The sequence below is a fragment of the Cyprinodon tularosa genome, unplaced genomic scaffold (genome assembly GCF_016077235.1).
Source record: "Cyprinodon tularosa strain WSP-4 unplaced genomic scaffold, ASM1607723v1 ctg528, whole genome shotgun sequence".
NCBI classification, from domain to species: domain Eukaryota; kingdom Metazoa; phylum Chordata; class Actinopteri; order Cyprinodontiformes; family Cyprinodontidae; genus Cyprinodon; species Cyprinodon tularosa.
This window is the reverse complement of record NW_024039261.1, coordinates 951,612-977,752: the sequence shown is the minus strand read 5'-3', so window position 1 is coordinate 977,752 and position 26,141 is coordinate 951,612. Positions and strand designations below refer to the sequence as shown.

Genomic DNA, 26,141 nt, shown 5'->3' with positions numbered 1-26,141 from the left:
ATGTCCATTGTGAGAGACATAATCTAAAAGAAACAAATCCACAAATCCCAATATATATATATATATTTTTTAACTATTTATTAGTAGGATACAGCTGCAGATAAGTATTTGAACACCTATCAGCAAGAATTCTGACCCTCAAAGACCTAGATTAGATTAGATGAGCTTTATTGATCTCACAGCGGAGAAATTCACTGGTCACATATTGGCATAGTAATTAAAGAAGGTGCAAACAAGGAGGAAAAGGTGCATTAAAAATAAACAAGCAAGCACTGTATATACATCCAGATATCCAGATAATAAGAATTAAGGTGCAAGTGTACATGTATCACACACAATGAAAAAACGAAAAATAAAAATAAGCAATAAAACATACAAGGGAGTGACACAGAGGTTTGAGGATATACGGGTGGATTCACTTTTACATTAAAGTGTAGTAGGTAAGGAACAATGGTGAGGTAGTGGTATGACTATTATATTTACATATATTGCACAGTCAGCATATTGCACAGAATATTGCACAGTCATAAATAAAAAATATATAATATAGTTGCACAGTGGTTGTTACAGGAGTTATTGTGGTTATAGTGCAGTATTATAGAGTCTGGTGGCAGCAGGAATGAATGACCTGCGGTCACAACCAAGACCAAAGAGCTGTCCAAAGAAACTAGAGACAAAATTGTACACATCCACAAGGCTGGACGGGGCTACGGGGAAATTGCGAAACAACTTGGTGGAAAAAGTTCCACTGTTGGAGCAATCATTAAAAAATGGAAGCTAAACATAACTGTTAATCTCCCTCGGACTGGGGCTCCGATAAAGATCTCAACTCATGGGGTCTCACTGATCCAAAGAAAGGACAGGAATCAGCCCAGAACTACATGGCCAACAAGATGGAACTGGTCAATGACCCAACTAGAGCTGGGGCCACTGTTTCCAAGGTTACTGTTGGCAATAAACTAAGTCGTCATGATTTGAAATCATGCATGGCACGGAAGATTCCCTGCTTAAACCAGCACATGTCAAGGCCTGTCTTAAGTTTGCCAATGACCATTTGGATAATCCAGAGGAGTCATGGGAGAAAGTCATGTGGTCAGATCAGACCAAATTAGAACTTTTTGGTCATAATTCCACAAACAGTCTTTGGATGAAGAAGAAGGATGAGTACCATCCCAAGAACACCCCCCCTACTGTGAAATATTGGGGAGGCAGCATCATGCTTTGGGGTAGTTTTTCTGCAGGGAGGATACAGGGACAGGGAGACTGCACTGTATTATGTACGATGCATGGCCCATACACACGGCCACTACACACATATACACATCTATATATGTATACACACACACATAATGATTTTGCTATGTGAAGTCAGGACCATATGCTGACACCCATTGACTTCCATTGATTTCCGGACATGGTGAAGCGGGTAAATAAATTGATTGATTTTGTCACACTTTTCTGTCACTTGTTGACAGAAGTAAGAGTAATGCTACTAGTATTTGCAAAAAATGCTACCCAACACTGAGTAACTGTTCATAACATCTGATATTTAAAATAATGTAATAGAAAACAGACCACATTGTAAAGTTATGTTAAAATTGTGTTGTTTAAAAGTATATAATAAAAAGAACATTATGTAATTTTCTTAATAATTTTCTTCTAATTTGATTAATTTGTAATACAGCGCTATCAAATTCAGTTTATGATTACCAATATTTCTTTAAAAATGAGCTATCAAATAGGTTAAACATATTATTCACTTTAACCCAATCCTTTGCAAACCTGTAGATGGAAACAACACACCTCACTCAGAACCGATGTGTTATTTATTCTTTATGGGGTTACAGAACCAAATGAGGTTATTTTGGTGAAATAAAATCTTTATTCTTTTTTTTAAGTTGGGGGTTTTAACTTGAAGAAGATGAGAGGAATTCTCACATCTTGGTGAAGTTTTGTTATCTGGGACCTGACTTTTGGTGTCTTCAGATCGTTTTTTTTAACGGTTCCTTAGTATTCTGTTGCTTAACCTGCATCATTTATCTGGAGAAGGTTGATGGTGCTTGTTTCTGTCAAAGAGATCTGCAGATCCTTGGAATTTTTTGTTGAAACTTGATGGATTCAATTATATGATTTTAGATCGATTTTTGGCTTTCCCCTCCTTTGTTGCGGTCAGATGAGTCACAGTGCTTGGCTATTTTGGTAAACAAATCAGTATTTTCTCTTGTTGATCATCCAAATCAGATGAAGAAAGATTGGGTACAACTGTAACAATGGGATATAATGTTGCCAGGTCATGTTTAACCGACTCTTGACTAATTTTGCATGGCAAGAAATTTCTATTCAAGGGACAAGACAAACAAGGTGGAAGTATGGCAGTATAAGAGCTCTCAGTTGTGTTCCATGAGTCGTGTTGTTGAAACTTGGTGTGGTCCTTTTGTTCCAATTTGATGGGGTACAACTTAATGAATTCCAATCCGAGCTGTCCAATTTGAAGGGAAGTTGGTATGTGTAATTTTTTCATTGGAGGAAGTTCCAAAAAAAAAGTTTAAAACAAACCACTGGACTTTTTTCCAAGTTTTAAATTGTTTCGCTTCCCATCCAGAAAGCTTTCTCAATTCAATTCTTCATTGGAAGAAGGGAAATCCCTCTCAGAACTGAGTGCCAAGTGCTCTTTTTTAACTTCTTTGGATCCGTTACCTTTGGGCGGTCCGTAGAGGCTCAAACCAACACTGTGAGTGCTTCCAGAAGAGATGCTTTTACTGACTGAACAACTGACAGGTCATTTTGGCTTAACAATGGATTTTCTTTTGGGTACTATTGCTGAACTGGCCCCCAACCCTTCCGACTTCTGAAGTAAAAATTATGTAGCAGACAGTAAATGTTGCTTTAAGAAATAAATAAAATAAAAATGGGGCATTAATTACAGTTTATAGAGGCAAATATTTGCTATTATATTTCCCTACTTCTGAAAGGTGCTTTAAAATGATCTCAAACTCTCCCAAATCTTTTGTTCTGGGATTCTGTAAACAAAATCTATATTTGTGCACTAACAATATTTCTAAATAATGGACAACTGCAGGCATATAAAACAATCAGGAAAAACTTTCAAAGCTGCACTGGCCGAAGGCATACAAGCTTGTAGATCCTATAGGCACAGATCTGCAAAGCCGGGTGAAAAAAGCTCTTGTAGCACATGAAAAATGTATATGGGGTTGACAGGACTTCACTTTGTTCAAAATGTATTTTTTCCCCCTCTTGGATATGGAGAAACACAACTAGAAAAATTGTGTAGCTAGTTATAAATATAATCACTTAGAAGGGAAATGGTATAGCTTAAAAAAACAAGTTTGCAACAATCCAAATCTGATATACAAATAATTCTGTTCACTTTTAACAAGAATTTAAAAGGTAAGGAAGGACAAAAAAGTTTAAAGGAATAGTACACCCAAAACATGATTAGCCTTCATTTTCTACTCACCCCCATGCTGAACAAAACTCTGGAGTACTTTTTTGATATCTCAAATGCATCTGGAGATCTGGGAGGCTTCTTGCTGTCTGCTGACATTCAAATAATGGAGGTCTATGGCGCCCGAGACAGAAAGGTCCATAAAAGTCCATAAAAACGTGTCAATATTCCTCCATACTGCTCGTCCAATGTATTCCAAGTGTCCTGAGTGGGTAGCGTCCATAATTTACTCGAAACGAAGTCATTTAGAATGTGTTTAGAGCATAAACAGTAGTGTATAGGATTTCCTAATAGCGCCCCCATGCGCGCTCACGACGCTACGGAAGCCGGCAGACCAAACCAGCGCATTCAGCTCGGCAAAGAACTCATGCTCTTCCTCAACACTGAAGTCCTCAGACATTTTTCTTTCGTTGTTTCTTTCTTTGCACAGGTAAACAGCACATTTCTTCTTCTACGCTTGCATTATCGGCAGAGCAGACGCTGAATGCGCACTTCCTTCCGGTTTGGTCTGCCGGCTTCCGTAGAATCGTGAGCGCGCATGGGGGCGCTATTAGGAAATCCTATACACTACTGTTTAGGCTCTAAAACGTTCTAAATGACTTCGTTTCGAGTAAATTCTGGATGCTACCCACTCAGGACACTTGGATTACATTGGACGAGCAGTATGGAGGAATATTGACACGTTTTTGTGGACTTTTGTGGACCTTTCTGTCTCGGGCGCCATAGACCTCCATTATTTGAATGTCAGCAGACAGCAAGAAGCCTCCCAGATCTCCAGATGCATTTGAGATATCAAAAAAGTACTCCAGAGTTTTGTTCAGCATGGGGGTGAGTAGAAAATGAAGGCTAATCATGTTTTGGGTGTACTATTCCTTTAATCAAAAGAGACGTTTTCCAAAACAGGAACTATGCAAATACAAGTAAGAAGTAGACTGTGGGTATTAAAAGTAAGGCCATAACATAGCAAATTAAACCTGAATTTTAATTAATGATTTGAAGAGAGTGACTCAAGTTTGATTATATTGCACTAACCTCACTTCTCACATCATTTCATACTAAACTTTTCTCTAAAACTTCATACAGATATTGGTAATGAAAAGAATAGATGGTGAGAGCCACTGTTTAAGTGAACTATAGGTGTAATTAGTTAGTCTATAGTTAGTTTGGTCTATAGTTAGTCCTCAGAAGCCCACTCAGTGGGCTTCTGAGGACTAACTATAGACCAAAAAAAAGTGCTTGATCTGAATACCTTAAATTGTAGCACTTACTTCCTGTTCCTAGCTCCTATTCCTTTACATTTTGCAGTGTCAATAGTAAGAACACTATCCAAGGTAGGGAAGGAGCTCCAGACTGCTGTGCTGAATCCAGACAGCCTTCAGCCTCACCGAAGTCATTACGTCACAGATACGAACATGAATGACACTAGTCAAATCGGGACACTGGCCTTCCGGAAAAGAACTACAAAACAATTACACAAATGCAGATGTAGATGGCTGAAGCTCATCTTTATGAAACCTAAAAGATATGAAAGTATATACAGTAACATGTGTCACACAGAGTACACAAGAAATAATGTATTTCTGTCAAAACTCCATATCGTGGGCTGTGCATATGTGCACTGTCATTCAAAGGATTGCAGGGAAATTTATTGCCTTTTTTTCCAGTATGGAGTACATGAAAAACAGCCTTCATAGCACATTGGGAGAAATCTGACAATCTCCCATTGAATTACTTTCATGTGAAATGTTAAAGAAAGAATAGTAAGGGAAAGTATTTAAAACTGATAATCTTGTAGAATTGTTCAGCATAACATTGTAATAACATATTTTATTGGTCACAGCCTTAGCAGAAACCAAAATTGCATATCAGCACACACATCTCACACACCTTGTCAAGCATGGTGGTGGAGGGACACTGATTTGGATTGCCTCTGTATTCAGAGGACATATACCCAACCATTCAATCAACATTGAGCCTAACATGTGTCCATGAAGACAGAAAGGAAGAAAATGGAATAAACCAAATAAATAATGCTCTAAAACCCATGGATATCCTAACCGGGCTATTGTTGAGGCAGCAAGAATAATGAGTAAAAAATAACCGCTAAATGGGGGGTTGAACTGCTCGTTGTATGGAGTTCAGTGCAGTGAGGAACACCCAGATTTATACAATGAAAACATGGTCAAAAACAAACCCACAGCTCAGCACAGAACAGCCAGATCCATTAGACATGACACAGCAGCACTCGGGATACTCTTTTGGGGACCAAAATTTTTATAATTTGCACTGAACAAAATAAATGGGAGTTAAGGAAGCCATTTACATCAAATGAGACCAAATATAAAAACAGAGGGAACAAAGCAGTTAAGCATAAAGCCTGATGCCCAGTTACTTTTAAACCAATTCAAAGCCTCCTTTGACCAAACACCAATCTGCATGGGAATTTAAATCAGGAAAAAAAAACACTGAAAAAGCCTGAAACATCTCCCTCACAGCCTTTTAGACAAGATATAAAACATTCTTAAACACAAAATGTGAGGTTTATTTCAGGGGTGCCCAAGTTCAGTACTCCAAAGCTACCATTCCACAACCTTCAGATTCATCTCCTCTCAAAAACCCCTGAATCAAATGAGAAGCTTGTTATCAGACCTCTGCTGCACTGAATAAAATGCTGAGAGAATTCAGCCACTAGATAAATGCATGTTGGAGAGGAGATGCATCTAAAAGTTCCAGGATGGCAGCTCTTAAGGACTGGTCATGGACACCCTTTTTTTTTTAAAGCATAATGTCCTGGATGACTGAGGATGTTACACAGTGTACCAATAGAATGACCCCCCAAAAAAACACTCAAAGTCAAACTAGACAGAGCACATATTTGTACACAAAGAAAATGCATTTTAAAAACAGGGTGTATTTACAAAGCTAGACTTAGAATAGCAACAAATATCTCCAAACACCTTATCAACATTCATTTTCCACCACCACTTCCCAAACCACTGGCCACAGCAGAGCATGCCGTCAGACCATTTCATAGCATAACACCACATTTTAATCCAGCCAATTAAAAAAATGTACCAGCTGACATCCCTTTGGGGGGGTGTGATGACACTTTACAGGCTCTCACTTGTGTAGTGCCATTAAAATACATGTGTAGACATATCATACTCACACAAACATATAAACAGAGCACACGCTGGCCTAAAAATACACCTGCAGCACTGCTGATCTCGGGTTGGTGTGCTATGCTAACTAGGTTTGCCGTTTGGAAGGGAAATCGTGTCAAGGCTTATAAGTGGTTCATATAATGATTCTAAAACAATGCCCTCGGCTGAGACTGATTTGTTTTCTTTAATCAGTCACTCACAAAGGCCAACAGAGAGCCTATCTTTTTATCAGTAGTGTAAAAGAAGTCACTGTGACCCAACACCCAGACTTGCCTTTTTCCTTTCCTTTATATTAGTAATGAAGCTCACAATGGTAGGGTGGTTGGGCACAGACCAAGCTGTATTTGGTAACAAGATTGGATTACTTTAAACATTAATTTAGCAATCATGCTTTACCCCGCAGTAGATGAACGAGCCCAGCTCAATATTATTGGATATCTGTGTGGCAACATCAATGAGTAAAGTGTCTGATGAGCAAACACTCACAGAGGTTTATCTGCTGAGCACATAGAAACTCATTGGTATGAATAATGAAAGGCTGCTGCTCAATAATAAATGCCCACATGCTTGCACTGTGCAGCTGTGTTTGTTTGGCCTGTGAGGAAAATTCTATTACACCAACTCCCTTGGTGTTTGTACAGATGTGAAGGACAAGCAGAAATACGTATCACTGACATAACCCCACATCAAATCAAAAATGCAAAAAAAAAAAATTACACCTTTGTAACAAAAAACTAATCTCAAAAGGAGCAACACACTTAGAATCCAAGGAGAGCTAAGTGTTAATCTCAATAACGTTCATGGTACTTTCTAAATTGTTAACATCTAATATTATACAAATAAGAAATAGATAAATTACCGATACCAAACTAAAACACCTACTACACTACACCACTACAGTATAAAGAGATTTCTATTTTTGAAAAACATGTATATATACACTTTATTTTTAAAATGTTGTAACATGGAACTAGTTTATCAGAGCTTTATGAGACAGAGATAAGATTTTAGCAACATCTATCAACAAAAACTATAAAATCCCCATTGTTCTTATTCTGAAAAATGGTTCAAAAGTCACCAACTGGTTTTATCCAGTCCAGGTTTTACTGGCCTTTTGATTAATTAGTTTGCTCATCTTCATCTAAGGTGGGCATGATACCTAAAAAACTAGTTTGCAGTAAAATTATATCCATTTAAGGGCCCTATTATTTAAAGTAGGATTCTTGAGGGGGTCCAGCTGAACTAAGCCCTGTATTGTGCAGTATATGGTGCACAAGAAGCATTGCTTAAGTTGTTGCAAACTTGGCAAATCAACACATATCTAACAGTGGACATGTGTGCACTCAAGTAACATTGTTGGGGATACAATATGAGGACCAATCAGAATGAAGAGGCTGTAATAAAGCTACTAAAATAAAATAAAATTATGTAGAGAAGCTTTCCAAAATCCCGGCCATATTGATGAAGCTTTTATTTAACATTTCATCATCTTTCTGTTAAGTCATCAGTTTAAAATTCTTACTCCCAAAATGTCAAAAAGAAACATTAGACTAGGAAAAGCAATTTAACACTCTTACAACTGCTTGATTTCAAATCTTATGCATTGATTTTGATGAAGCATTGAACTGCAACTTTTTAAGATTTATGTTTTGAAACAAATTTAGGAATTACTAAATTAAGACATTTTGTCCCAGATACCAAGCATAGTATTTACAGAAGCCTTATGAGGAAAAAATAAATAAAACTCTATAGTCTCCTGGTGACAAGGGAGTCTCCTGAGTACTAGGCAGTACTCAGTTGTAGTGCTTTGAGGAACTTGAGCTTGGCAGACATTGAAGAGTTTGATATGTCAGGAAAAGCGACAAGAAGTGAAGCACATAAATTTGTGGGATGAATTGGACCAATTAGGCAGCGCCCAGGGCAGCTCTGCAAACCTTTCACAGGGTGTATCTTTAAGTTTCAGTGCACTCACACTATAGGTCTGGATCGGTGCATGAATGATGGTTGTGAAAATTAGGTTCCAGAAGAGCAGTGCACTGATGGTCAGCCAAGGTGCCCTTGCTGTGAGGAGGCCTAAGGCAGTGCCAGTTGCCAGCAAGCCTGAGCAGTAGGATGAAACTAAGTGACAGTCTGGTCAGGTCGGATCCAGTGGAGCTCATTTAAGAGGATGTGTAATCATAGTGCAGAGCTTATGTTTTATATATCCTTTTAGCCACAACTTAATCAGCTTTACTGGATCAGCTGTGCATATTTAACATGTAAGCAAGCATGTGAAGAGGGAATTCAAATTATCATTTGGAAGAAAGTCCAACTTCCAACAGATAAAAAAAAGCAAGATATTGTTCTTAAACTAATAAACACATAGTTTTACTATGTAAAATCCTGAATGCAGTAAGTGGTACAAACAGTGGGCCTGAAAATAACATGCCAGTGTAATGACTTTGATACATTTGCACTCTAAAGCCAGGCGTACACTGTGCGATTTTTGGGGCGATTTTCCAGTCGTGCGAGAATCTTTCCGACTTTCAGCCTGTACAGGGGGTTACGAGGGGCAATCAGCCTCTCACGACCACCTCCCGATCAGGAATTGTAAGGTTGGGAGCAAATCAAACATGTCACACGAGTCAGAGCAGCTCCATCTCACTGCGGAGCTGAGTCCGTTGTGGTGTTTAGTCGTACAGTGTGAGCAGGTAGATCGCATGAGAGCGTCGGGTCAAACACAGATCGTGAGCTGTGAACTCACACTGTACGACTAAACCCTGCAGTTTAGTCGTACAGTGTGAGCAGTAGCTCCGTGCAATGACTGAAAAAAAATCACACAGTTTACGCCCGGATTACAAGGTCAAAAAGTTTAGACAAAGACCTAATTGCATCTTATGATTTTTATCTATTCTTGCTGGCTCCATTTAAAAAAAAAACAATTACAAACATAAAATCCCACTGCATAGAAAAGTGGAAAAAAAATCTGTAAGTTTCGCAAATTTTAAAAAGACTCTCCACTTGTGTGAGATGTGCGTGCGAGAGCATGCATGAACCCAGAGCTCTCAATGCAAAGCCTTCTGGGAAATATCTGCCTCTTCTAAAGCCTTTCTTTTCTTCTTATACACTTCGTAGACACTTTTACACTTATGACCCTCTGCCATTTTCAAACGGCGGTGAGAAAGGTGAGTTTTAATGACTGTCTGAAACTGTGGCTCACCACTGAAAGTGCGCATACATGGAAAAATATAGATAAAGGTACAAGCACATCGGACAGCCTTACGTATACATATCACCAGAATGATTGACAGTAAGGAGGACCACTTATGTAGATGATCCATCTGGAAATAAAAGATTGCCTTTATACCTTTAAAGGAGGAATGGTTGAGTTTTCTAATGATACTGCCATCTGAGGCCAAAGTAGTACAGAACCGCAGCACGTTTCTCCTTCTTCTAGTAGCACGCGCTCGTACTTTACTTTACTTGTTTTTCCTTACATGGAGTTGCCACTTATGCCTGAGTGGAGCTGGTTGCCGATTGCTTCTGAATAGCCACAAAATCCATCTTGAAAGCAATGCTTCGATTGTTTGCTAGATTGAACTACTGATCTCTATTTATTCATTGGATTTCTCATAGGCTGAAAAAACTGAAGTCACCTGCTGGCATCTTGGTACTCCCCATTCTCACGGAGTTGTGCAATAAAAATGCCTGTAATGTAATTTAATTACCATAACAATGTAATCAATACATGTATATTACATGTACATCATCAATTTAGCACTTTTGGCACATCATCAGATAGTGTGTGTGTGTGTGTGCGTAATATTCTTAATGTCTGACAACAGTAATATTAGACTGCATTAACACATTCATTTTGTTGAGCTGGATTTGTATAACATGGCACATTACATGATTTATAGACTTCATGGACTTCATACTGAATATGCAATGTGATGTGCCTATTTTTACTGAAATGACAGTAATCTACAGATACTATGAAACAGCAAGTGTGTGTCAAAGTGATGACTTTATCTTTGTATTAAAAGTATTAAGCCCCCTCAAAAATGAGAAAAACATTGTTGTTCGATGCTGTAGCTAAAGTATTGTTTACATTCCGACTGGTCTAACTAGGGGCTACCAATATGGCTTCTGGTGACTTCACATCACCCCAGTACTACCAATCCTTGTCCAGGTTGTGTTTTGCAAGAGTTTATACAAGTACTGAGAAGGGACGTTTATGTTGTGGCACTTACTTCCTGAAAGCGCCTTAATTCAATAAAATTTATTTAGATGGAGACTAAGTGCTGTAAAAGTCAAAAGAGTGTGTGGATAAAGTCTACTTTATCCACACACACTTTGTCCAGAAGTGTCTAATCTCTGATACTCCTCGGTTGTGTTTTTCCCCCTTTGGATCAAATCCAAATTCTTCAGAGGTGGATCTGTCTCCTCGGGTGCATTCTCCTTAACAGTTTATACATTTCAAGATCCAACTCTGTCATTCAGTATTTAGTGGGACTCAAGTGTGTCCGTACAGGGCCTAAAATGGACTTGTAACAAAAGAGGAAGATGTCTGTGGCAGCTGCATTCTCTACTCTGAAAGCTTTATGTTATCTGTCAGAGTCAGTTAGACTGACTTGACTGCTGCCTTCCTTTATCATTTTATCATTGAGACTACGAAAGTACCAGAGCTCTCCTAGCATTGTCAGACACAATAATCACTGCCCTTCTACAGAGGGCTCTTTAAAGCTACTTTCACAAAACACTTCCAGAAAGTGACTTTTGGGAGTCTGAGTTTTCTGAGAGGACCTGTATTGCAAGGAAGAAGTGAGAAAAAGCCAACCTGCTGCTATTACATATGAAGCACTAGAACTCTTTCCAAACAGTGCCATAAATGTTACCAATATTAATGTAAAACTGACTCAGTGGCTCAGGAGTACTATGCAGCAATGACAGATGGTCCATGTAAACAGTGACTGGGGGCAATTAAGGCAAAAAACACATGGGAGATGCCATAGCATGTAATTTAATGCTTGCCATTTGTCACCATGAACAAACAAAATGGATCACATTGAAGCCCATCAACACAGGACAGGTCACTGGAGGTCAGCTGTAGGTTGCTTACATCAATAGTTTAGAGAAATGAAAACGGATGAAACAAAAGGAGCACTGCACTGTGGAGTGGTGGCCAGTGGCCCATTTTCTTTAAAAGAAAGAGACATATTTCAAAAAAATATATATAAAACACTTTCATGGTATTTCACCCTTCAGAAAGGGACAACTTCAAGACTTGCATCACTGTATTAAACCAAACCATAACCAACTGGACAAAAGAGATTGAAAAGACTTAAAATAAAACCATAGCTGTGAAAATACTGATAACTTAAGTCAGTAATTGGAAAAAAAAGACCTATCATAACAAAATCCAAATGGAGGATGAATCAAATATATTTCATTTTCAATCTCTCAGTGAATAGAAAGATTAAAGAGTGTAATTCTAACACAAAAAGTACATCACAGCATCACATTAAATCACAACATGTGTTAATTTCACAAAATTAAGCAAAAGTGCTAAATGCACTCAATGCAGCTCAATGAATAAGTGTATAAATGTAATTGAAAGCAGTCAAGCAACTACTCTCATTGAATAAAACCATTTATGGGAATTCAGAGGCCTTATATTAAAAAGACCCTTCATATAACTTGTTTTGGGTGAAACTATAAGATATGGTTTTTAATAAACCTGCAGAGAATACTTATTTTCTTATGTCTAATATATGCCCCATTTTGGACATTTTATTTGAAGCTGTAGGCAATTTCTACTCCACTTGTGCTGCAGCCTCGGTACTTATCCTTAGAGTGCACACACTACAGTTTTGCATTCATATAAAACAACAGAAAAGACATCCTTTAAGATGTGTCTAACAGACATACCTCTAACCACAGAATATTTTTTCTTTCTCCTAGTTTTGTTCAACTTGAGGAGGATGACTTCCCTCGAGGGCAGCTTACAATCATGTTTTTTTTTTTAAGACCAGAGACTCATAGGGTCTTTAATCAGCCTTAAGATTAATTAAACCAACATACAATGAAATGGGTGACATTCTGACATCAAGGTATTTGTTTCTTTTCGATAATATCCATTTTTGGTGTCGTCCGACTCTTGAATGCTTTTAGACCATTCACGTAGAGTGGGTTTATCTCATCTTCAATCAACAATCATTATTAGGAATATCCCCATACAACGTTTGTTTTTATTATTTACGATACGATTTTTCAGATATTGGCCCTACAGTATCAAGGCCAACACATATATATAGATAAATATAGGTGATGGGCTTGCAATTACACTAAAAGCAAACAAGAACGTTCTGTTCTGGCATCCCTGCAAACAAAGACCTAACATAATAAAGTTTAAAATCCGGGGGAGAAAAAAAAGATATTTAATTCAGATTTCTCATTTACGAAACCTTTTTTTTTTTTCTTTTTGTTTATAAAAAACTTGCAGATGTCTACAACTGCTGTATAGGTGATTAAACCACTTAATCGCATGTAGGTAGTTACTTATTGACTTTACCAAAGCATAAATATTTCTGCAAAAAAACATAACCAAAACATAGCTTAAAAAACATGAATCAATGATATAAAAGCTAAAATCTATTGGAGAGCAAGCAAATCTTTGCTATACTGTGTACTTTCCACGGATACCCACATAGCTCAATCTTTTCCGTTATTCCAACTACAAGCATCTCTTTAGATTACTCTTTGTAAAATTAGCTCTGTCCTATTCAAACTTTGCTCAGTAATCAGCTGCATGGTCAGTATACTGACAGCCACATTAAGCTACTAGAAAGCACATAGCAAGCGACTAGGTCATTTTCCAGTCGCATCTCTCAAAGCGGCTACACTTTGAACTTAGAGGCAATGAATGGCAGTTACTCATCCACTATCTTGAGCTATGGTCAGCGGCAACAATATTAAGCAGGATACACGTGATGTCATGCATGAAATGCAAACATTCACACATGAGTGATGACACACACCGTCACCTCACCGTGAGAGATAAAGTACAAGAAGGCGAAAACAGAGTCCAGGCATATGGTGGATGTATGTAAAAGACAAAATGTGTTTTCCCTTTCTTACATAAGTCACCCTAACAGCAGCTTTGGGGATGTGCCCATGAATGAAAGACAGTTATGTAAGGGGCTATTCTGTGTCAAAGCATTTCCTGTAAAATTTCATGTAGAAAAGGTTTTAAATCTCAATTTGGTCAAAACATTAAAAAGTAAACTATCTTTCCACCCTCCCTTCTGCAATCAAATGTGTCTTCTTCCAATAATACATTCCTCACCTCCATGAGACCCCAGCAATGAAGTACCAGCAGAAATACTGCACAGTACGCATAATAACCAAGAAGTGGTTACTGAATAAGTCTGCGGATAGTAGATATTCTTGCTGAGGATTTAAGTGGGTTTGGCATTTCCTGCTAACCGTCAAAGAAAAAAGGAAGGAGATCCTGAAGAGCAGCTCACTCGAGCAGCATCTGCTTGGCTTGCGTCCAGCACAAATCAGACCAGCCCAGTACTCATGGTTTCATGCAAATCCCAGGCAAAACTGGGTTTCATGCCGAGAGCTGCAAATAAACAGCAAAACACTGACTCCTAATTGAAGACAGCAGTTGTCTGTGTGCACAAGCATTCCTGCTGTGAAACACTGGACACACACAATAGGACACTAAAAGGCTGCATCCTTTCCTTCCCCTCTTTTCTCACCACTTTATTAAGGCTTTTATGTTGAGTGGCAATCTTACTCACTTTCTTTAAGGACTGTTTGTCTTTGTATTTGGCCAGTTTAATTTGCAATCAGCAAACACATATGCAGAAATCAATGAGAAGGAGTTAAGTGTTGTGACAACCTTGAGGTTTTTAGGAGAAAAGTAAACTTTAAAGTACATAGTGTGCTAGAAATCAAAGCCTTTTTTACTTTGTTCCTAAATCATACGTTTTCCCTCTGAACATCTCCCTTGCAATCTGTTCTACTATAAACTAACACAAGGACAAGAGCAGAAAGAAAAAACTTGTCCTAATGAAAACCCTTATAAAACCTTTAGTTTCTGTAATTAATTAAAAACATATAAACAGCCTTGCAAAAAAAGGATTTAGGAAACAGATTCAACCCTCACTTCCACAGCCAGAGCCATTCCCAAGTTTGTTTGAGATTTTAGGCAGAAGACACCGCAACCTGGATTTCAAAATACATGTCCTAAACTCTTTGTATGTTATTGTTGTTTTTGAAAGGTCAACTCACCCCAAAATTCACTTTTCTTACATTTAAACTGCATCTACGTGGTGCTATTTTAATGTTATTGTGCTGTTTCTTACATTTTAATGTAAGATATTTTTCGTTCTGCTATCGTTACCAGAGAGGTGAAAGGTGGCTTTTAGTTTTGAGTTTTCCTATTGGTTCAAATGGTATGTGCTGTGGATGCCTATGTCACTAGTACAGGCATTTGTCACAACAGTCCGAGTTGAGGTATAAAAGCATCCCCATCAAACCCACTCCTCTGTAACAAGTCTTCCTGTCCTACACTGCCTTGGCAGCGCCTGCTTTGGGCAATGCTGAGTCAGCGCCTTGCAGCAAGCGAGTCCAACCAATAAGGCTCCAGCCCGCTGGGCTCCCCAAAGCCTACGGTACTTCAACCTCATAAGAGGGGAGTCTCAAAAAATCCTGCTCTCTTAGCACTGACCTCTTTGGTAGCATTTTTCCTTTTTTTTGTGAGGGATTGGTTAGTTATTCTGTCAGTTCACAATGAGTTTTTGAGGCTATTGCAATGGGGAGATTTAACAGAGAACATACTTTAATATGGAGATAATAAAAAAAAATCTGAAATCAGGAAGGAAGGAAGGAATGTTAAATTGAAAAAGTGACAGAAAGTAGGGAAAACACCAAAAGAGGAGGGAAGTAGGGCTTAAGAGAGGGCATAAAGAAGGAAGCATGAAATTATCAAATGATTGGGTGAATAATATGAAGAAAAGGAAGAATAGAGGGAAAGAGAAAAGAAGAAAGGGAGAAACAAGGATAATGATAATAATTGAACATGGGAATTTGGAACAAAAAGTGGAAATACTATTTTTTTTTTCTATACCCTTATTTTCTCTTATAATTTAAACATTGTTGAAAATCATAAAATGGTTTCCTGTGCAAGTGTACAACTGGTGTGTTTGTCAAAATGTCCTATTTAATTTATCCAATCAACCAGTTCCCCAAGGAGCTGCAAAGTTCCTTCTTACCTTGTGCTGGACCTGTCTATAGCATTTGTGAATCATAAAAAAAAGACTTCTTACCATGGCTTACGAGAAACTAAGAGATAGGACTAAGAAATAGAAAAATAAAAGAATGGAAACAGAGAATGGAGAGCAGAAAAGATGACATGAGCCAGTGCAGTATTCTCACTCTGTTGCTGGAGCTCAGTGTTTTTGCTTAAACTTTAAATATTGAAATCTATTCAAACACACAGAAGCACTGAAAGCACATCAATATAAAGTCAGCGAGCAGCAGTTACATGTTATGAAAAAACCTAGAAACTATACCAGCACAAAAAATATATTATATTAAAACTTCCCTTACCAAAAAAAGCACAGCCTTAAACACACCTGCTAAAAGGATTCATGTGTCTAAGTCACCTCTGGAGCAAAATAAGGCTGCATTATACACTATATTGCCAAAAGTATTTGCTCACCCATCCAAATTATTGGAATCAGGTGTTCCAATCACTTCCATGGCCACAGGTGTATAAATTCAAGCACCTAGGCATGCAGACTGTTTTTACAAACATTTGTGAAAGAATGGGTCGCTCTCAGGAGCTCAGTGAATTCCAGCGTGGAACTGTGATAGGATGCCACCTGTGCAACAAATCCAGTCGTGAAATTTCCTCGCTCCTAAATATTCCACAGTCAACTGTCAGCTGTATTATAAGAAAATGGAAGTGTTTGGGAACGACAGCAACTCAGCCACGAAGTGGTAGGCCACGTAAACTGACGGAGCGGGGTCAGCGGATGCTGACGCGCATAGTGCGAAGAGGTCGCCAACTTTCTGCAGAGTCAATCACTACAGACCTCCAAACTTCATGTGGCCTTCAGATTAGCTCAAGAACAGTGCGCAGAGAGCTTCATGGAATGGGTTTCCATGGTCGAGCAGCTGCATCCAAGCCATACATCACCAAGTGCAATGCAAAGCGTCGGATGCGGTGGTGTAAAGCACGCCGCCACTGGACTCTAGAGCAGTGGAGACGCGTTCTCTGGAGTGACGAATCGCGCTTCTCCATCTGGCAATCTGATGGACGGGTCTGGGTTTGGCGGTTGCCAGGAGAACGGTACTTGTCTGACTGCATTGTGCCAAGTGTAAAGTTTGGTGGAGGGGGGATTATGGTGTGGGGTTGTTTTTCAGGAGCTGGGCTTGGCCCCTTAGTTCCAGTGAAAGGAACTCTGAATGCTTCAGCATACCAAGACATTTTGGACAATTCCATGCTCCCAACTTTGTGGGAACAGTTTGGAGCTGGCCCCTTCCTCTTCCAACATGACTGTGCACCAGTGCACAAAGCAAGGTCCATAAAGACATGGATGACAGAGTCTGGTGTGGATGAACTTGACTGGCCTGCACAGAGTCCTGACCTCAACCCGATAGAACACCTTTGGGATGAATTAGAGCGGAGACTGAGAGCCAGGCCTTCTCGTCCAACATCAGTGTGCGACCTCACAAATGCGCTTCTGGAAGAATGGTCAAAAATTCCCATAAACACACTCCTAAACCTTGTGGACAGCCTTCCCAGAAGAGTTGAAGCTGTTCTAGCTGCAAAGGGTGGACCGACGTCATATTGAACCCTATGGATTAGGAACGGGATGTCACTTAAGCTCATATGTGAGTCAAGGCAGGTGAGCAAATACTTTTGGCAATATAGTGTATCAAGAAAGGGATCAGTCTACATTAGCCTAAATGTACACAACACGAGGGTATTGGCTTGAACAGCCACTTTACTCCATTGCTTCGCCCTCTTTGGCTTCTACCTGAGGGTTTTGGTCCAGTTGGTTAAAGGACACTTTAATGCTCAGCTCCCCAGATTATTACCTGGTACAGAATGACAATGACTGAGGGATAAGTTGTTCACTTTGCAACAGGGAGTCACAATAAAAGGTGATATTTTTTTCCCAAATATTGATGCTAACTCTGCATTTTCTTCCTTATGGTTCTACTTTTTGATTTAATGTACCTTTAGCTATAAGCTATGAAGATACTTAAAGTTTCTATATTTTTTTTTTAAGAAAAAAGTTTTCTAAAGACAGAACGAGAAGGAACGTCCTTTCCTTTCCTCAAGCTGCAACTGGCAGATATGAAATCCAGCAAAAAGGAAGGAAAAATCCTTTCCATAACTCATTTGAACCTCCAGTGATCCTCTGAATGACTGGCCCTTTGGCAGCAGCTTATGCCCAGCTTGTTAGCAGCAAGACGGGAGCATCTAAAAAGAGCATGGACTTGCTGCACACAAAAGCTGTATAGGCAAGACAGAACAATCAAACAGAGAACAATGTCAATAATTGATATTTTCAATTTGCAGCTGAAGCAGAAGAGACAGACACTGAAAACCAGGAATGAGGAATTAAACACTGTAGAAGGGTCACTCTGATCTCATCTGGGACATCTTGTCTTTAGCCATGTTACAGAGACAGAGACAGTCAAGCAATTCCTTTTTAGAGATACGCTGTCAACTCATTTGAAGAGTCTGTCAGCACCCTCTCTTCCTCTGGGTGAAAACTTGAAGCAGAGAAGATGGGGAGACAAACTGGCAACTGCACAAGACATAAGAAAAGGGATAAAGCTAACTACGAGACCACATAGAGAAAGAGGTCGTTTTTTTCTCTATACCAAAAAGCTACACACAGATTCTGATTATGCCTGTCAAAAGTAGATAAGGCTTGAGTTTTTCATTTCTCCCTGTTAAAGAATTTGTATTTGTAACTCCGTCATACCTTTTTTGGAAGAATGTTTATAAAGCAAGATATTATGTTTTAGAAAAAGAAAGGGTGGGTATTGACTGCTGATACTTTTAAAGGTATGAAGGAACAGCATTAGGTGCAGTGCAGTTGGAAAGTATTCAATTATTGTTGTGTGAACCCATTTCAGACCAATCACAGATTCAAGTATTTTTGTCTTTTAAATCTTTGCACATCCAAAATCTTTGGTCATTCTTTGCAACACAGCTCAGACTACGACAAACTGGACAGAGCTTTAGTAAGAAATAATTTTCCTGTTTTATACAAATACAGGATTTAATTACCGTATTTTCACGACTATAAGGCGCACTTAAACGTCTTTTTTTCCCCTCAAAATGTGCGGTGCGCCCTATGGTGCGGTGCGCCCTATGTGTGTTGTAACTGCGACTTTTGAGACCACCTCATTGAGGAGATGATGAAAGAGTGGCTGAATGTAAGGAGACAGGTGTTTTTTTTTTCCACCCCTCACAATCGCTGTTAATATGTAACTCCATGCGTGCCCATCTCACAGCTGATGTGAAAAACATGGGGAAACAAATTAACCCTGTGCTCGCTGTTCAACCGCTCGACATCGGTGTGAACCGGACCCAGCAGGTGCAGCAGAAGCAGCGAGTTTACATGCAAAGTCAATGGTTGACGCGCATATAAGGCTGGGTGGCTCCGTATGGATGCGTGGCTGAGGCAGGTGTATCTGAGAAGACTAGGTGTTTTTTTTCCACGCATCACCATTGCTGCGTGCCCATCTCACAGCCGATGTGAAAAAAAAGGTGAATCAAATGAACGCTGTGCTCGCCGTTATCCCGGGGGTCTGACAAAGGAGCTTCAACCGCTCGACATCGGTGTGACGCGGCCGTTCACAGTAAGGCTGCGAGCGGCGTGGGAGCGATGGATGACAGACTGAGACCACAGTTTCAGGAAGAGTGGGAGGCAGCGCCGGGCAAGTTACGCCACCGTTTGCGGATGGATTGTAGATGCTTGGACTAACGTATCTGCTGGCTCTGTTGTTCAAGCTTTTGCAAAAGCCGGCATTATTTCTGAGGAGCTGCGCTGCACGGAAAGTGACTGACAGCGAAGAAGGGGAAACTGGCATGTCTGATTTAGCGCAGCTGTTTAATTCAGAAACAGAGGATGAGGACTTTGAGGGGTTTGATTAATACTCTGTAATAAATACTTGAATAAAGCACAATCATACTCAGTTTTGCTCCCGCTGTATTTTTCTACCTGAAAACTTAATTCAACACCAGCCTCTGGGCCGCAGCGCATCAGCGCTCACCTCCGCAGGTGTTTTTTCATCTAAATAATCTAAATCTTTTTAAGTGATAAAGCCCACCTGAAAATTTAATCATTGCAGTCAGTTCATCCAGATTATTATCCTGCCTATGTTTTAAGTTAATTTATGCGTCAATAAACGAAGAAGAAGGGGAAACTGGCATGTCGGATTTAGCGCAGCTGTTTAATTCAGAAACAGAGGATGAGGACTTTGATGGGTTTGATTAATACTCTGTAATAAATACATTAATAAAGCACAATCATACTCAGTTTTGCTCCCGCTGTATTTTTCTACCTGAAAACTTAATTCAACAGCAGCCTCTGGGCCGCGGGGCATACGGGCTCACCTCCGCAGGTGTTTTTTCATCTAAATAATCTAAATCTTTTTAAGTGAGAAAGTCCACCTGAAAATTTAATCATTGCAGTCAGTTCATCCAGATTATTATCCTGCTTATGTTTTAAGTTAATTTATGCCTCAATAAACTGTATCAGAGGAGTAATCACAGCCCTGTGTCATCAGCATGCCGGTTCCCAGGTTTGAATAATACTTTGTAATAAATACACCTTGCAGCTTTATTTGCTGTGATCAGTGGGAATAAAGTAGTTTTAATATGTTTTTAAGTGGGAAAACTCTACCTTAGAGGACATGTACCTGTATATAAAAAACGCGCCCTATAGTCCGGTGCGCCTTATGTGTGTGTTAAATACAGAAATGGCACACATAACTGAGACTGCGCCTTTTAGTCCGGTGCGCCTTATGGTCGTGAAAATACGGTAGATTTAGAATAGTACTTTGATTTGGCTTATCAATTAATACCATTTTATACAAACAATTACACTATTCTTTTTTGTATAATAAAGGTTACGGTTGCCAAACTTCTGCCCCATGCTTGGGTCTTTTTCAAACCTCTAAAGATTTTCTTCCAGTGTTGCTCTGTTTAATACCAGTCAGCTTAAAAAAAGCTCCAACTAGGAATTTGTACCTGCTGATTAAAAAAAAATAAAAACCCCTTAGCATGATTCTACCACTGCCGTGGAATGATCTGCCCAAGTTGTTGTGGTGAGCTACAAGTAGTTCCACATTTTTTCAGTAGAACTAGTATTATTTAGATTCCCTGTACTATAGAAGTACAGGTTATACAGTTGTATAAATATTTGCATTGTATTGGTGTCATTTTTTTTATGATTGTGAAATTCAGATAATGGAAAGCAGATAAGGTTCATGAAAATGTTCAATACTGTATTTGTAGAAAGTTGAGTGGAAGGAGATAAAGTCTGAGTGGAAAAGGTGGAAAAGCAACAGGCATCAGAGAATATGAGTGGTTTCAAAAACAGTGGATTGAAGCTGGTGTCAGCAACCCAGAGCCAATTTGCACAGACTTTTAAACATGCAATAAAACGTTGCATGTCTTGTGTAAAGTCAGTCTTAAAGCAGAACATATAACCTGAGAGGGTTTTTAACTAAATTAATGAGAAAATATCTCTGACTTTATCTCTGTGGTCCAAAGTTTTTTTTTTTTTTTGGCAGATTAAGAATAATGTTTAAATTTATTTGGAAATTAATGTCCCAAGTCTTGAGCCAGAATGTGGAGGCATAGATTCCACATTGCTTTAAGTGTGACGTTCCCCACAGTTTGTGATGCCAAGCTGTCTGATGGATTTGGCCTGTGTTTTCTAAAGTCCACAATAAATGAAGCCATCTACCAGGTATTTTTCAAAGCATCAACACTTTCCTTCTATTGACAAGTTTTATGGGGATGAGGTGATTCAGGCAAAAGAGGTCCCAATCGAGTATTTGGTGCAGATAAAGGAACATATTCACAAAAGTCTGACACATCTGTTTGAAATATCCCTTTTTACTTATTTTAGATAATACTGTAGTTTTCTAAGATAATGAATTTATAGTTTTCTATGATCTTTAAGCCATTGTGGTCGGAATTAAAGAAATAAAGGTTTAAAATATTTCCCTCTATGTAGAATAAATCCAAAAAGTGCCAAAACTTATACATTTTTAAAAACATTCTATAATCTTTAAATTCTATTTTGATGAAAATGCCAAAAAGAAGAAGGAAAAGCATAGAAACTCAAGATTTGCCACCTCCCATTTAACTCTTGGAAGGATACAGATATAACAGTAATAATACACAAAAAACACAAGTCAGTCAGGCTAAACCATGCTCTGTTTTTTCTCTGACAGACCAGTTCAGTCAGAGGACAGAAGCAGCATTATTGAGCTGTGGGCTTGGCCAAAAGACGGAACAATAGCCCCTGTGTGCCGGACCCTCGGGAGCATCCCAACAGCTGGGAGATAGAAGGTTCGTCTGTGGCTCCACTAAATGGCATGTAAATGGAAACTGTCACATTGCCCTATTTGGCATCCTTAGAATCGCTGGCACACCTTCCCCTATTTTAATTATCTTTTTTTAACCCCCCTCACCTCTGTGCATGCTCTGTCCTTCTCTCCCTACCAGTTTGTGTCTCCCCTATCACTCCAGTACACCTCAAATGAGACACAAAATGGTGAAAGACAGAAAGGGAGAGACTGTTCCTGGTTGCATGAGAAAGGCAGAAACTGGCAGAGGATCAGAGTAATGTCAACAAACAAGAGAGGTCCAAAAAGCCTCCGCAGTATGCTTGCCAAAACTCTTTTGTCACAAAGGAGGTTGCCAGCGTTGCAAGATTTTTTTTTTTTTTATCTCAAAGCAAAAAGTTCTCAGGAAACATGGGGACAGCTGTGCTCTGTTGTGGCCATACATCTACAGATAGGATTCAGTAAGAGAAACCGGGTTCTCTGTCATGAAAAGTACTTTATAGTTTGATGATGCTACATCACAGCATCATTAAACGTCAGAGCTGATTGGGAGTGATTATAGCATCTGAAAGCCACTTTTATATCCTACCAACATGATAAATATTCTAGTCACATTCTCTTCTCAAGCACATACATCTTTTATCCCTTTTTATGGCTTATATTAATAAGGTTTTTAAAGTTTAAGACTCAAGTCTTCTGAAAATTTAAAAAACTGATCTGAGTCGAATAACCTTATTATCAAATAACCAAGTCAGAGAAATTATTGAGTTGTTCCATTTAACATTCTGCCATAATCTGAGCTAAAAAGAGAAGCTTGTGTCCCTCATATTATCATATGTATCTTTATCACATTTGACTGATTCAGTTCATAGGAGATAAAGACTGGCCCAGTTAATACAGTGTTATAAGCAGGAGGGTACTTTGAATGCTATCAGTTTACAGATTATCTAAAAAAAAAGATACACTAAGGCGATTTTTATTTATCATGATAATCTTTGTACTATTTGTTAGGTGGTAGAACCACCTCAGACTAAATCAAGTTGGAAAAGGAACACAGAAAGGTCAAAGATGGAAACTATTGTTCTTCAAGGATTATATTTTGTGTAAGCCCTACATTAAATACACTGTGCAACACCTTAGTTTCACAAAAAAACATGTTTAAAATCTAAACTTAGCAATATCTACATATTAAAGGTATAGAGGATGATATTTTATTTCCGGGTGGATCATCTAAATAAGTGGTCCTCCTTATTGCCAATCATTCTGTTGATATGTTTACATAAAGTGAAGTGCCAAATTGTATTGAAGCTAACATATCTCACCGCAGTTCTTTCAAAATGGCCAAGGGTCGTAAGAAAGAAAGTGTCTACGAAACGTATGAGACGAAAAGGCTCAGAAGAAGCAGATTTATCCCAGAATGCTTTCTGCTGAAAGCTCTCCTTGCAAAGCACTATAGGATTTGCTGTCACAGTGGCCTGCTGATGCCATAGGCTGTCTCTACCCAACAGCGGCGATTTATTACAGAGATGGTGAAGGCACGGTGCCGAGGAGGAGTTACATGACCAACAGAGCAAAAAGAAGTGATCCTCCTTCTGAACGGTCAGTTAACTCAGTTTGCTATTAAGTCCAATATATAGTCCCTGCTGCATGTGGACACAGTAAGCTTGTATAAGCTGTGAGAACTGCACATTTTAAACAGGGTGTGCACGAGGAGAAATGGGCTCATGCATGCTCTTGCACACCTCCACAATACCTTTATTGTACTAGGTTTGCTCATAATTAGTTGCTTTTTTTGTTTGTTTTTTGTAGCCAAATGCAGTTTGTTAGGAAAGTATATTTGGTTGTGTTTATACAAGCTTTATTTAGCATGACTGCCACTACAGGAATATTTGTAAACCTGACTTCTAGACTCTTGGACACAGCTTGTTGGTGGGGGGGCTTAGCAGCCGCATACTTCACATATACATCGAGCTTGCTCAAATTCCAGTCACATTTTTATAAAAAAAAAAACTCTTATGTTATATTTGATAAAAACATGCTGCAGAATATTTGTTTTTCTAATAAAAAACATAATTAACATATAAAAAGATGAACATAAGTCATAAAAGAACTGGATTCCTTGTGTTAAGGTGCTGTCACACTTTCAAACAGCACAAAGAAGGTTTCAGATTTCAGAAACCACGATTTTTTTTTAATGGGCTGTAACCTACCATCCCCCCATTACAGTTTGCAAACCGAGTAGGCTTGGAGAAAGACCCCGGCCCCTCATCGCACAGAAATTCATTCCCAGCGGTTTGAGCGCTCCATGAACTCTCCATCCACCAAACCCCCCCAGTTACTGACATAACAGCTGGCTTACATGTTTTGAATGCTTCCCTCTCATTTACAAACATACGTGGCAATACTAGTTATCTGGATTACTTGCAAAAAAGAAAAGGACAAAAAAAAAAAAAATCCATGCAATTCCTCAGACTGTACATATATCAAGACATTGCTGCAGCGGCAGCTGCTGCAGATGTGCCGATCAAACTGATCATCCAACAGCCTCTTTATAAATGGGACTTTTACGCATTGGGAATTTAACGCAAATGGGAATTTAACGCATTAGAAATACGTATTTGATACTTTTTCAATATGGATTACTTCGGGATCCCATTAATATGTTTATCACATGCATGCCAGGATAATGTGGGAGTTAGGGCTTGGAGAGGAGTGTTGAATTACCAACACCGTTATGAGTCTGGCAGCTCCAGCTAAGGTCTAATGTTACAACATGGTGACTCTGTTCTGAGGCAGTAAGTTGAACTGAATAGTCCAGAGATCGCTGCATTAAGAACATCCATGCAATGTTATTAAAGTCTGATTTCAGTGTGGCTGCAGCAGCACATGACGTTCAAACGTTACCTGGTATGTTGGTTAAATTCCCGGTTATTTCCTTTCCATCCTCACAGAGACGCACAGCGCGCCACTGAATCCAAGCGTTTAAATCCCCGGGTCAGATCCATGGCTGCACCGTCTCTGATATCAAATGCGCTCCTGCTGGAGGAGGCGGCAGCGGCGCAGAACAATCCAGCCACTTTTTTCTTTTTTCTGCAAAGGGTTTCTTTGAATAGATCTTGACAAAGCTGAGATTAAATGTTTTCCAAGTCAACTGACGGCAAATATTTCAACTTGATCCCTTTTTTGGGGGGGTTATTCCGGAGCGACGAGGCTTTCACGGCTAAAAAAGCGGAGTTGCGTTTGGTTTGTTTGGGAAGAATGTCCCCGCAACAATCAGCGATGATGGTATGAGCCACTCCATTGTTGGGGCGCGAGGCAGCGTCCCATGCTGATGTGTGATCGTGGGAGGCTCGCTGACAGCGCGTGCGCTCGCAGCATTGGCTGAAGTGCCAAATCGTCATACTGGGCTGTCCAAAGAATTATAATGTTCCATTTATTCAACTTACCTTTCCTGATCCGTAAGATTATGATTTAATTAATGCATCAGCTTACTTATACAGCACAAAAAAAAGACTGAAATAAAATGCAGAAGTGCTCAGATATAGTTTTTGCTTGTTACATACATACATATATATATATATATATATATATACATATATATATATATATATATATATATATATATATATATATATATATATATATATATATATATATATATATATATATATATATATATATATATATATATATATATATATATATATATATATATATATATATATATATATATATATATATATATATATATATATAGCCTATACATTTTCTACATTTTGGGTATTACTATCCAATTTTTGTCCATTTCAAGTATTTAGCCAGTTGTTTGTGGTTGGACTGTGGTCAATGTTGTGAACACAAACCTGAGCTATTTTATTTCGTTTATTTTGAGCTAGCTCATAAATAAT

The 26,141-nt window shown here is 38.8% G+C and overlaps 1 protein-coding gene across 1 annotated transcript in view; it reads right to left on the bottom strand.

Moving 5' to 3' along the window:
• Positions 1-25,588, bottom strand: part of wasf1 (WASP family member 1) — a 48,709-nt gene extending 23,121 nt beyond the window's left edge. The window contains exon 1 of the mRNA XM_038304197.1: positions 25,138-25,588. The gene's annotated coding sequence lies outside the window, so the exon portion shown is untranslated. The remainder of the gene's footprint in view (positions 1-25,137) is intronic.
• Positions 25,589-26,141: the final 553 nt, after the last annotated feature.